We start from the raw sequence: 12,581 nt of genomic DNA, 5'->3' as shown, positions 1-12,581 counted from the left end.
TGCCCAAAAATTATTTTTTAATTTAAATTGATTTAATACAAACAATAAACATAACCTTGAAGTGAACCTCCCCAAGTACTTACGAATGTACACATGTTTAGAAGCATTTCGTCCCAATAAACAAAGCTTTGGTTTTTGTTTGTTTGTTGTTTAACACTAAGCAATATTCCAGCTGTATGACGGCGGTCTAAATAATCTGGACCAGACAATCCAGTGATTGGGCATCGATCTCCGCCACTGGGATACGATGAAAATGCATGAACCAAGTTAGCTCGCCTGACCACTCGATCCCGTTAGTCGCCTCTTACGATTAAATAGGTTGCTGTTTGAGTAACTAGTATGTCTTAATTATCTGCAGACCGCCTCCGTGGCGTAGTGGTAGAGCGTCCGCCCGGAGAGCGAAAGGTCGCGAGTTCGATCCAAGGCCGCGTCATCCCAAACACGTGAAAAGATGGTACTTGTTGCCTTGCGCTCGGCATTAATAGGCCAAAACAAGGACTGGTCGGCTCGGAGTCAGTATACTGTGTCTGAGTTGGGTATTCATGTTAAACTGCGGCATGGTATCTCAGTGGGCTGGCAATATAAATCGGCATCAGTCCGGACTAGTACAAGAAGCAACACACACACACGTGCATGAACTTCGCTAATCCTGAACGCGACGTTAAACCCAATTTCACCTCACCTCACCTCACCTCACCTCACCTCACCTCACCTCACTTCACCTAATTATCTACACAATTCAGTTTTCCCAATAATCTGAAAACCCCATCAGAGGAATGGGTTACTGATAATATTTCATATGACCTCGAGGAGCTCGTTGATTGCAAAATGATTACTATCACTAATAACAACAAGGAGAAAGAGTGGGAAAAGCTTGTCAAGATGCAGATGTGGGCATCGATTTTGGAGCACTGAAACATTCCTATAGCACCATTTTATCCTGGATGCTGATGTTTCCTGAGAACACGTATTTGCGAAGTCGATTTCTACCAAATTCATGCCTTTTGATATGAAAACATGTATACAAACATTTAAAGACGATGTCACAGATAATGTGAGCGTTACATTTTACACTGGGATCAAAAGATTTTAGACTTAGTCTTCAGCTACCCATGCTTGTCGTTAGAGGCGACTTATGGGATCGGGTGGTCAGGCTCGCTGACTTGGCTGATGCATGTCATCGTATCCCAATTTCGTGGATCGATGCTCATGATGTCAAATCTGGATTGTCTGGTCCAGACTCGATAATATACAGACCGCGGTCATATAGCTGGAATATTGCTGCGTGCGGCGTTAAACAATAAACAAAAAAACTAATGTATCGCAATGCCATTTTGCTAGATAATAACTGGTTGGTAATTCCATAATGCTAATAAAGATGGATCGATTTTTGTAATTCGACACTATCTAAAATTACTTGTTTTTAAGTCAATCGGATTGTCAGGTGTGATTATGTGTAAAGTCAATATTCCAATGTACTTTGTTCAAAATGAAAGGAACAGACATGAAGGAACGCCACCTTCAGCCAAATATCGACCTATCAGTGTTCAGGACATCTAGAAGTCGATATATTAATTATCATGTCACACGAATTGCTATTATACTCCATAGTATGAAATTTATGTAACGATCACACATATATCCCCATGAAAAGTGAAATATAGACTTCGAGTTAACGATTAGCTTTATGTCTGAAAACATTCTGACGCTTGCTGAATTATTAAATGAATCAAGGTAAAAAAACTTCTCTGTACACACGTGAATTTCAATATCATCGAAATTCTTCGATTGCAAATCCATAGTTTATGTATATGTTTAGGGCAGCGCGTTGAAGACTGTAAATAATGTTTAAGGAGAATCTATGTTTTTTATCAAAAGCATTCACAATTCATAATAAAAAATAATTCTTACTAATAAGATGCCTCCACGTCGATGCATTTATGTTCTGTCAAGTTGGCCCTGTAATAGATAAAGTGGAACCCAACGGTAAGGTAAGTTCTATAAACTGTGTTGATCATGCGATACTTAATTAGTTGTTTGGGCCAGACAATGATTTCAGACAAGATAGAACAGGGAGTATCAATAAAGAATTGATCTATCCTGTTAGTGGATGCTGACGATTACGTCCCCATCCCATTACATCTCTGCATCAAACTGAAAGATGAAACCCACGAGCGAAATATCTTTATTTATAGTCAGAAGAGACATGTAATTGATTTACCCTGCTTCATGGCCTTGTAGCTGATATTACATGACGTAATAATGTAAATAACGTACTATTATCCTCTTTAAACAGACGAAACCCAATCAACTTATGGCTGTTCAAATATTGCAGGAAGTGCATGTCTAATATTAGCACAGAGCGAGTAATTATCTGTTTAACCACCTACTTCTCTGATACCAATTGAGCATCTTTTTAATGTATTCGGTGACCAGTTGAGCGCCAGTTTAATGTATTCTGTGACCCGTTGAGCATCAGTTTAATGTTCTCCTAGACCCGTTGAGCGTCAACTTAATGTATTCTGTGACCCGTTGAGCGCCAGTTTAATGTATTCTGTGACCCGTTGAGCATCAGTTTAATGTTCTCCTAGACCAGTTGAGCGTCACCTTAATGTATTCTGTGACCCGTTGATCGTCAGTTTAATGTATTCTGTGACCCGTTGATTGTCAGTTTAATGTATTCTGTGACCCGTTGAGCGTCAACTTAATGTATTCTGTGACCCGTTGAGCGTCAGTTTAATGTATTCTGTGACCCGTTGATCGTCAGTTTAATGTATTCTGTGACCCGTTGAGCATCAGTTTAATGTTCTCCTAGACCCGGGGCGGTCGGGTAGCCTAGTGGTTAAAGCTTTCGCTCGTCACGCCGAAGACCCAGGTTCGATTCCCGACATGGGTACAATGTGTGAAGCCCATTTCTGGTGTCCCCCGCCGTGATATTGCTGGAATATTGCTAAAAGCGGCGTAAAACCATACTCACTCACTCACTCTCCTAGACCCGTTGATTGTCAGTTTAATGTATTCTGTGACCCGTTGATTGTCAGTTTAATGTATTCTGTGACCCGTTGAGCATCAGTTTAATGTTCTCCTGACCCGTTGAGCGTCAAGTTAATGTATTCTGTAACCCGTTGATCGTCAGTTTAATGTATTCTGTGACCCGTTGATTGTCAGTTTAATGTATTCTGTGACCCGTTGAGCGTCAACTTAATGTATTCTGTGACCCGTTGATCGTCAGTTTAATGTATTCTGTGACCCGTTGATCGTCAGTTTAATGTATTCTGTGACCCGTTGAGCGTCAGTTTAATGTATTCTGTGACCCGTTGATTGTCAGTTTAATGTATTCTGTGACCCGTTGATTGTCAGTTTAATGTATTCTGTGACCCGTTGAGCGTCAGTTTAATGTTCTCCTAGACCCGTTGAGCGCCAGTTTAATGTATTCTGTGACCCGTTGATCGTCAGTTTAATGTATTCTGTGACCCGTTGAGCATTATTTTAATGTTCTCCTAGACCCGTTGAGCGCCAGTTTAATGTATTCTGTGACCCGTTGATCGTCAGTTTAATGTATTCTGTGACCCGTTGATTGTCAGTTTAATGTATTCTGTGGCCCGTTGAGCGTCAACTTAATGTATTCAGTGACCCGTTGATCGTCAGTTTAATGTATTCTGTGACCCGTTGAGCGTCAACTTAATGTATTCTGTGACCCGTTGATCGTCAGTTTAATGTATTCTGTGACCCGTTGATCGTCAGTTTAATGTATTCTGTGACCCGTTGATTGTCAGTTTAATGTATTCTGTGACCCGTTGAGCGTCAACTTAATGTATTCTGTGACCCGTTGATCGTCAGTTTAATGTATTCTGTGACCCGTTGATCGTCAGTTTAATGTATTCTGTGACCCGTTGAGCATCAGTTTAATGTTCTCCTAGACCCGTTGATTGTCAGTTTAATGTATTCTGTGACCCGTTGATTGTCAGTTTAATGTATTCTGTGACCCGTTGAGCATCAGTTTAATGTTCTCCTAGACCCGTTGAGCAACAACTTAATGTATTCTGTGACCCGTTGATCGTCAGTTTAATGTATTCTGTGACCCATTGATCGTCAGTTTAATGTATTCTGTGACCCGTTGAGCGTCAGTTTAATGTATTCTGTGACCCGTTGATTGTCAGTTTAATGTATTATGTGACCCGTTGATTGTCAGTTTAATGTATTCTTTGACCCGTTGATTGTCAGTTTAATGTATTCTGTGACCCGTTGATCGTCAGTTTAATGTATTCTGTGACCCGTTGATCGTCAGTTTAATGTATTCTGTGACCCGTTGATTGTCAGTTTAATGTATTCTGTGACCCGTTGATTGTCAGTTAAATGTATTCTGTGACCCGTTGATCGTCAGTTTAATGTATTCTGTGACCCGTTGATTGTCAGTTTAATGTATTCTGTGACCCGTTGATCGTCAGTTTAATGTATTCTGTGACCCGTTGAGCGTCAGTTTAATATATTCTGTGACCCGTTGATCGTCAGTTTAATGTATTCTGTGACCCGTTGAGCGTCAGTTTAATGTATTCTGTGACCCGTTGATTGTCAGTTTAATGTATTCTGTGACCCGTTGATTGTCAGTTTAATGTATTCTGTGACCCGTTGATCGTCAGTTTAATGTATTCTGTGACCCGTTGAGCGTCAGTTTAATGTGTTCTGTGACCCGTTGATCGTCAGTTTAATGTATTCTGTGACCCGTTGATCGTCAGTTTAATGTATTCTGTGACCCGTTGATTGTCAGTTTAATGTATTCTGTGACCCGTTGATTGTCAGTTTAATGTATTCTGTGACCCGTTGATCGTCAGTTTAAGTTATTCTGCTACGCGTTGAGCATCAGTTAAATGTATTCTGTGACCAGTTGAGGATGAGTTTAATGTATTCTGTGACCCGTTGAGCGTCAGTTTAATTTATTGTGTGACCCGTTGTGCATCAGTTTAATTCCTTATGTTACCCGTTCAGTATCAGTATCTTAGCATTCGTCTAGGTCCGTGTGGTCATCCCGTTCTGTCACACCTTATACAGCCAGATTAAGCCTTTAATCGTCCAATTGACCTGCCCCCGTCAGCTGTTTGACAAGGGTGGCCCAGTCGTCTATGGCGCCGCAATTCGCTGTGCATTATAACGTCCCTTGGCCATGCCAGGATCCGATGTCTGTCGGTTCGAATCCAAGACTCGACCTGATTATGATCCTTGGTTTGTTGGCTCCATTGTTTCCTAAAGCCGTATATTATTTGGGTTCACTCTCGGTCGCTCGCTCGCCCGAGCACACCCACCCACATCAACGTCAAAAATACACATACGCCGACATCCGACGGTTTCTATATATCGACATTACCCAACCCCCGGGGTGTCAGTACACAATATACATCCGCGGGTCTATACAGATTTGCGGCAGTGTCATCTGGTTTATGTGTTTACACAGACAATGACAACATTTAGTTGTTTGGCTTGCGTTCAATGCAGTCATGGATCCACACCCTGTGCTGTATGTTCATGTAGGGCGGGGTATGGATTTATTTGGATGGAGAATCCTTCCTTTTAATCACACCTATATTGTGAACCTGGTCTTTATGAGTGAGTGAATTGGGTTTTAACGCCGCTTTTTTAACAGCATTCCAGTTATATCACGGTGTGTCAGCTTAATGTGGGAGGAAAGCCCGAAGTGATGGAGGTCTCAGACATTTACCACTTCGGTGAAACCCACAAGCACGGGTATGGTGCTGACAAACCTACAAACATAATGGGGGCGAACCGGGATTCGAACCCACAATCATAGGTTTCTGGCGTGCCCAAGGGAAGCAACTCTGCACAGAGAATCGCGGCGCCTTAGACGACTGGGCCACCCGTGCCCCGGTTTTTATGATGACGTCACACTGTGCCATATGTGAAAGTCGATGGGTTTGACCATGTCAGCTTGATCTTGCCCGTCAGTTCTTGAACATCCTTGTGTGTCTATGTGTCTGTCATATCTCATGTCCACCTGTCTCTGTACAATTGTTCCTGCGACCCGTTTCACAAAGCGATCGTAGCGCTACGACTACCGTAACTCCTGCACTTTAACATAGACTTACGACCGTCTTAGTGCTACGATCTCTTTGTGAAACGGGCCCCTGGTCTGTGGAACACGGGTGTGAAGATCCGTGTTAGAATAGGTCTTCAGCAACCCATGCTTGCCATAAAAGGCGTCTATGCTTGTCGTAAGAGGCGTCTATGCTTGTCGTAAGAAGCGTCTATGCTTGTCGTAAGAGGCGACTAACGGGATCAGGATGTCAGGCTCATTGAGTTGGTTAATGCATGTCATCGTGTCCCAGGTATGTAGATTGATGCTCATGAAGTCAATCACTGGATTGTTTGGTCAAAACTCGATTATTGACAAACCGCCGTCATTTAGCTGGAATGTTGCTCAGTGCGGCGTTAGACAACAAGCAGACAAACAAACAATTCGCTCTCAGAGTTGTATCCCTCCGACGTACTGTAATACTGTGGTCGTGGCTCGAATGATTATGATTATGGGTCTGTCAGCACCATACTCGTCCTCGGGGCTTTACCAAAGTGGTAAACGTCTTAGACCTGCATCACTTCCCTCCCCATCAAGCTGACGCGCCGTGATTTCACTGAAACTGCTGTTCAAAGTGGCGTTAAAACCAAATTCCCTCAAGCATAGCTTTTCTATGCCTGACGTGTCCGTCTGTGCGCGTCTGCCCATGTATGGCCCAGACTAATATTATTATTAATAACAAGCATCCAATTTCCAATTAATAACTCAACAGCCAGGCAAAAGAAAGTATTCACCCATGTTTCATGGTGTCTAAATATAAACAAACAAGAAATGGTTATTCAATGGCCATGTAAAAGAGCAGAGGGAAGCAGGTGTTATCATGATAATTTGGAGCCAGTTCAAGGATACCAGACCAGACATTCATCCTTTATTTTAGTCAAATCAAAATTTATTTTTCCTGCAGTTCATTGTAAATTGGGTTACTTTCGCTTAAATCTAGAAAAAGAATTGACAACGAACAAAATTCAAAACGATTAAAAATATAAACATGATATTAGTGTAACAAATGTTATATTTGGGATAACACTTTCTTAGTGAAGTACAGATTCGCATACTTTTATAGGTTGAGTCCCATCGGGATTTGAACCCACACTGCCAGAGTGAGGCAACTAATCGCCAATACACAAAGTCAGCGTTCTGACCCACTCAGCCAACGAGGCTTCCACAAAAATGAAAGTCCGACAACTGATAGTCTAGATCACGTACTTTGTGTACCCCTCTGATAAGTGTAAAATGGCACATTTGTTACATTTGACCACTTTCTAAATGGCATTGTGTGTTCATGACATGAATGCTTCTAAATGGTGGCTGATTGTGTATAAACGTAGGGTAAAAAACAGTTTCCTGGAGAATTATTCGAACACAAACAGAATTGAGGAATAAATCGAATGTTCGATCTGCCAATGAACGTCACTCACGAGAGTCCAGCTATTTCAGACCAAATGCAAAAAAAACCAAGCCTTTATCAATATACGCCATGATGTGCATTAAGACTGTACACAGCTACGTGAGTTTCATCGATATATTCAAACATGTCTGTGTCGTCACTCTTTTGTGTAAACCAACCATAATTATTTGTGATGGACAATTGGTTGTCAATTATTCATGCCACATTATTTTGAACACACATTTTAATTAATGTACACATGGAATAGACGGAACTACATTCTTGTGTTTACACTCAATTACTTTTTGATGGAAAAAAATGTCAAAAAAATTATTTATTTTTTCAAAATCTAAAAGTAGTGATCTGTTTTAAGTAACTTTCCGTAACTATTCGTTACTATCCTTTGGGGAGCTCGGTATTTGTATGTTCGCAATAACAGAAACAAATTCAAAATAATTCAATTCTTCAGCACACTTTGGCTGTAAGACCAGCTGAGCTGTCAATGACCTCTCTCCGTCGTACATTATTGTCTGTGAAGAGTTCCATCTGAAACTGGCACCGATGGTCTTGAAGTAAACTCTTCCCCCATAACTTTACAACAATCACCACACCGACTTATCGGACCTACGCTGTACAAATTTGTTTCATGCCAGGAATGTGTGTGAAACATCCTCAGACTCTAAACATGTTTGTTTCTGAACACGTTTAGATTGTATACATGCTAAGCTGATAAGCATGGTTAGGTTTTAAACATGTTCCGATCCTTAACACTAGTCATGTTTTGGACCTTAACGTGTGTTAACGATTATGGCTTTAAATAGTTTAAATAGCGCTTCTCGTTATTTTGATTTTTTTCTCGTTATTTCAATTCTTTTCTTGTTACTTCGATTATTTTCCCGTTACTTCGATTACTTTCTGGTTATTTCGATTATTTTCTCGTACTTCAAGTATATTTCAAAAACTCGAAATTTCGAGAAAGTAATTGAAATAACGAAAACATAATCGAGGTAACGAGAACAAACTCGAAATAACGATAATGAAATCGAAGTAACGAGAACAATATCGTAATTTCGAGAACATAATTGAAATAACGAGAAATTTTGATTAAGAAATATAATTGTGGTACCAAAGTGGCCCCATTAGGCTTTCATAGTTTTGAACCATTTGGGAGCGATATTTTCCAGAAGATTTTTTTTTTCATTTACAAAGATGACGAAGGGAAAACCTTGCAACAGTTCTGTGACTTATCGCACCAATCTAAATGCTCAACGTGTAACCTTGTCTGTGTCTGTCCATCTACGCGGACATCTGTTTGACCCTCTTATCACAAGAGGACAACATGATAGCCTAGTTGAATAAGCGTTGACTCGTCGCACCAAAGGTCTAGGTTCGATCCCACGGGTAAAATGTGTGGACCTCAAGTCTGCTGCTCCACGTCATACGGCTAGAATATTGCTAACAACGGAGCACAGCCATACTCAATCAAGCACTCTTATCATCGGGGGCCAGGCTAGCTAAGCGTTGAAAGCGTTCGCTCTTCACGCCAAAGGTCCGGGTTCGATTTCCTGTTTATGGTTTCCCGCACCGTGGACTAACTGGACTGTTGCCACCAGTGGCATAAAACTGCATCACACACTGAATGTTATCACCAGATTATTAAATATAAGAGCACAAATCCTCCGTAGAACAAACAAGTAGTGATGATCTGTCTCAAGGCACTGCGGTTTGCAGTCAACGGCCAACCTTATAGAAGATATATTGCAAAATAGATTTCCATCGTATTATTTCAAAAATCGTTAAAACACATATGCTTCAATTTCAGTATTGATTTTGATTTCATAGCGTTCTTTATTTTGTTATAGGCATCAGAATTAATCTTGAATTTCGGTAAGCAATTTAAAAAATCAAACCTATTTTTCAGAAGTTAGGCGGCTTTGTAACCTGGATGTGTACATCAAATTTAACTATTGCATGGAAGCAGTGTCTACACTGCTACAATAATGTTACAGTTCTGTTTGTCCAATAGTAAGCGACACGTGTTGGACAATGTGTGTTTTTTTTTGTTGATTTCCGCTGCACTCAGCAATATTCAAGTTTTTTGACGGCGAAATAATCGAGTCTAGACCAGACAATCCAGTGATTGATATCATGAGCACCGACCCACTCAATTGGGATACGATGACATGCATCAACCAAGTCAATGAGTCTGACCACCCGATACCGTTAGTCGCCTCTTACGACAGGAATAGTCGCCTTTTATGACAAGCATGGGCTGCTGAAGACCTATTCTAAACCAGATCTTCACAAGGTCTGGTAATATGTGTTTGAGCACAGCATCTTTGGCATTGTTTTACTGGATTCAGAATGCTGACCCTGATGAAACGTCTGTCATAGCCTTAAATTCAAATCAAATATACTCAAGGCCTTTCCTTTTGAAATTTCAATTGCTATCATGAAAATAGCTACCAGAAATTGTGGATGTTATTGTAATGGATGTTTAGTAATTAGTCACTTGTGTGAGAATGAAACATCGATTTTTTTATTTGACCCTTTCACTTCGACAAACATCTCAAGGCTTCCTGGAAATAATAGATTAGCTTTGCAACTGTGAAGCTGAATATTTCACTATTGCAAACCTAGGGACCAACCATTTGATAATATTGGGGATCTGGGATTTAATCGAAAATATTAATTATCCCTAAAATTCTTAAAAACCCTTAATTATCCTTCCGGCAGATGTTTGTTTGTTTGTTGTTTAACGCTGCACTCAGCAATATTCCAGCTATATGACAGCGGTCTGTAAATAATCGAGTCTGGACCAGACAATCCAGTGATTGACATCTTGAGCATCGACCCACGCAACCGGGATACGATGACATCCATCAGCCAAGTCAGCGAGTCTGACCACCCGATCCCGTTAGTCGTCTCTTAGGATAAGCATCGTCGCCTCTTACTGCAAGCATGGGTTGCTGAAGACCTATTTTTTAGACAGTTTAAAATAGAGACGTTGCCTGCCACAAAAATAACATTGTTGCAAGTTGTTTTCATTAGAAAATAGATTTAACTATAAAAAAAACGTCTTTTTAAACCTTGGTCTTGTATAGGGGACCATTCAGATTTGTAAAGCTTAGTAATTTGCTTAAACATGTTTACGCTTTTAAAAGGTAATGGATACGTGCTAGAATATTGATGTTGGCAGCAATTATCTTATGTGGTTTGCTGTTCTTTCTCAAAGTACCCCCACCTCCGTGTGATTGTCCATTAACGGGTAAATGTACATCCAGGATATTCTCGTTAATGAATGATGCTTTATAAAAGCCAAGTGGATACGCGCTTGAATATTGATGTTGACAGGCAAGCTAGTCTTCCTCACAGTTCCTCAATCTCCATTTGATAGTACAGTAACTGCTAATTATATTTTCAGAATATTCTAGTTATTGAATGTTAAAGTCATTGCACCGTGCAGCCAAGTGTTTATGTGGGACAAAAACACCGAGTCTAATGGCTTTGTTTCTATACAGCTACTGGCGTGAACTGACTCGGCAACATGTTTAATGTATGGAACAGTGGATCTTTTTGTTGATTTCAATATGGTGATAGATGAATAAATATTGAGGCTAAAGTGAACAAGTAATATTAACCACTTTAATACAAGTATGGCATGGGTAAAATATCTAATTATGCATTTATTTTCTAGCATTTCAATGTGTTATAGGGTAACGAAACAGATACTGTTATTTAAAATATGGAAAATGTTAACGAAGGTTAACAGGTGAGATATTTTAATATATCCATTTAGATTGTTGTTTTAGATATCATAATATGTTGAATCGAGGTTTTAAGAATTACAAGGCTAAAATTACTCCAAAATCTAAAAAATGGCAGGTACGTATGGTTTTAATACAAGACACACACACACACACATGCATCCAACAAAATACATTTTTAAACGTGTTTGTTCATAAACAGGTAAATGAAGTATGTGACTTTCTCTTTGATCATTTGATCTCTCTCTCGCTCTCGCTCTCTCTTTCTCTCTCTCTCTCTCTCTCTCTCTCTCTCTCTCTCTCTCTCACACACACACACACACACACAATCTATCCCCCACTCTCTCTCTCTCTCTCTCTCTCTCTCTCTCTCTCTCTCTCAGTATATAGGGTATATAACATGTGACACTATAATAAACATTATTTTTTCCTCCCCCCCCCCTCTCTCTCTCTCTCTCTCTCTCTCTCTCTCTTGAACAATAAATCGCTAAGTATAATACAAACACGCATGCGGTTAAACTGATAATATAATGAAATTATTATCAAGAATTCTGCAGAGCGGATATACCTCTCAATCAAGATAATCTCTATGGTTTTTATCCTTACTATGGGCGGTGGGGTAGCCTACTGGTTAAAGCGTTGGCTCGTCATGTCGAAGCCCGGGTTCGATTGGGCTATGAATTAACATCTAGTTGGCTTCACACGTTGTATCAATGTAGGGAATTAAATCCGGATCTTAAGCGTGACAACAAACGCTTAAAAAGCTAGGCTAGTCCTCAGCCGGATTCGGAAAACAAAATGGATGATCACTTGTCGAAAACGTAATACGTACCATATGTGAAAACATACGTTCAGATATAAAGGAAAATGTTAGCGAGCACGATCATTAATTTGCTCTATTCGTAGCTGCTTGTAAGCATCCTCTGAGGAAAATACCCGATTAGGTACAAGATGTCAATCACGTCCGACGGATCTGGGCCGAATCGCGAAGCATCAGGTGCTTGACTTAATCTCGTCAAAAGAATCTGCCGTTCATCATTCACTGGAAGATACAGATAATATATTAATACCTCATTATTGAGGTGATATTGTGTCCTCTAATAACCATGAATTATTGAACGACTGTGATCTGGTTTCAAAGGTAATTATAGCTTGGTCGACAAATGTGGTGAAAAAGCGATCGGTCAAGCGTAAAGGAGATTAACGCACATGCTATTAAATCATTTGCGATTTCCAACACACACAAAATCGAACTTATTGATGCAGCTCCGTCTTTCATCTTTAATGCTTCCGGATATTGATATGGTGAGGTTGTGGTGTGGGATGCTATTGATTGATTTGT

The 12,581-nt window shown here is 40.2% G+C and overlaps 1 protein-coding gene across 1 annotated transcript in view; it reads left to right on the top strand.

Annotated features, from left to right (window-relative positions):
- LOC124140149 (glycine receptor subunit alpha-2-like) overlaps positions 1 to 12,581 on the top strand; it is a 37,211-nt gene that overhangs the window by 10,821 nt on the left and 13,809 nt on the right. The window lies entirely within an intron of this gene.

Source organism: Haliotis rufescens, unplaced genomic scaffold (genome assembly GCF_023055435.1).
Source record: "Haliotis rufescens isolate VD_foot unplaced genomic scaffold, xgHalRufe1.0.p SCAF_23, whole genome shotgun sequence".
Taxonomy (NCBI): domain Eukaryota; kingdom Metazoa; phylum Mollusca; class Gastropoda; order Lepetellida; family Haliotidae; genus Haliotis; species Haliotis rufescens.
The sequence above is the reverse complement of the archived record's forward strand: the minus strand, read 5'-3'. Positions and strand labels throughout refer to the sequence as shown.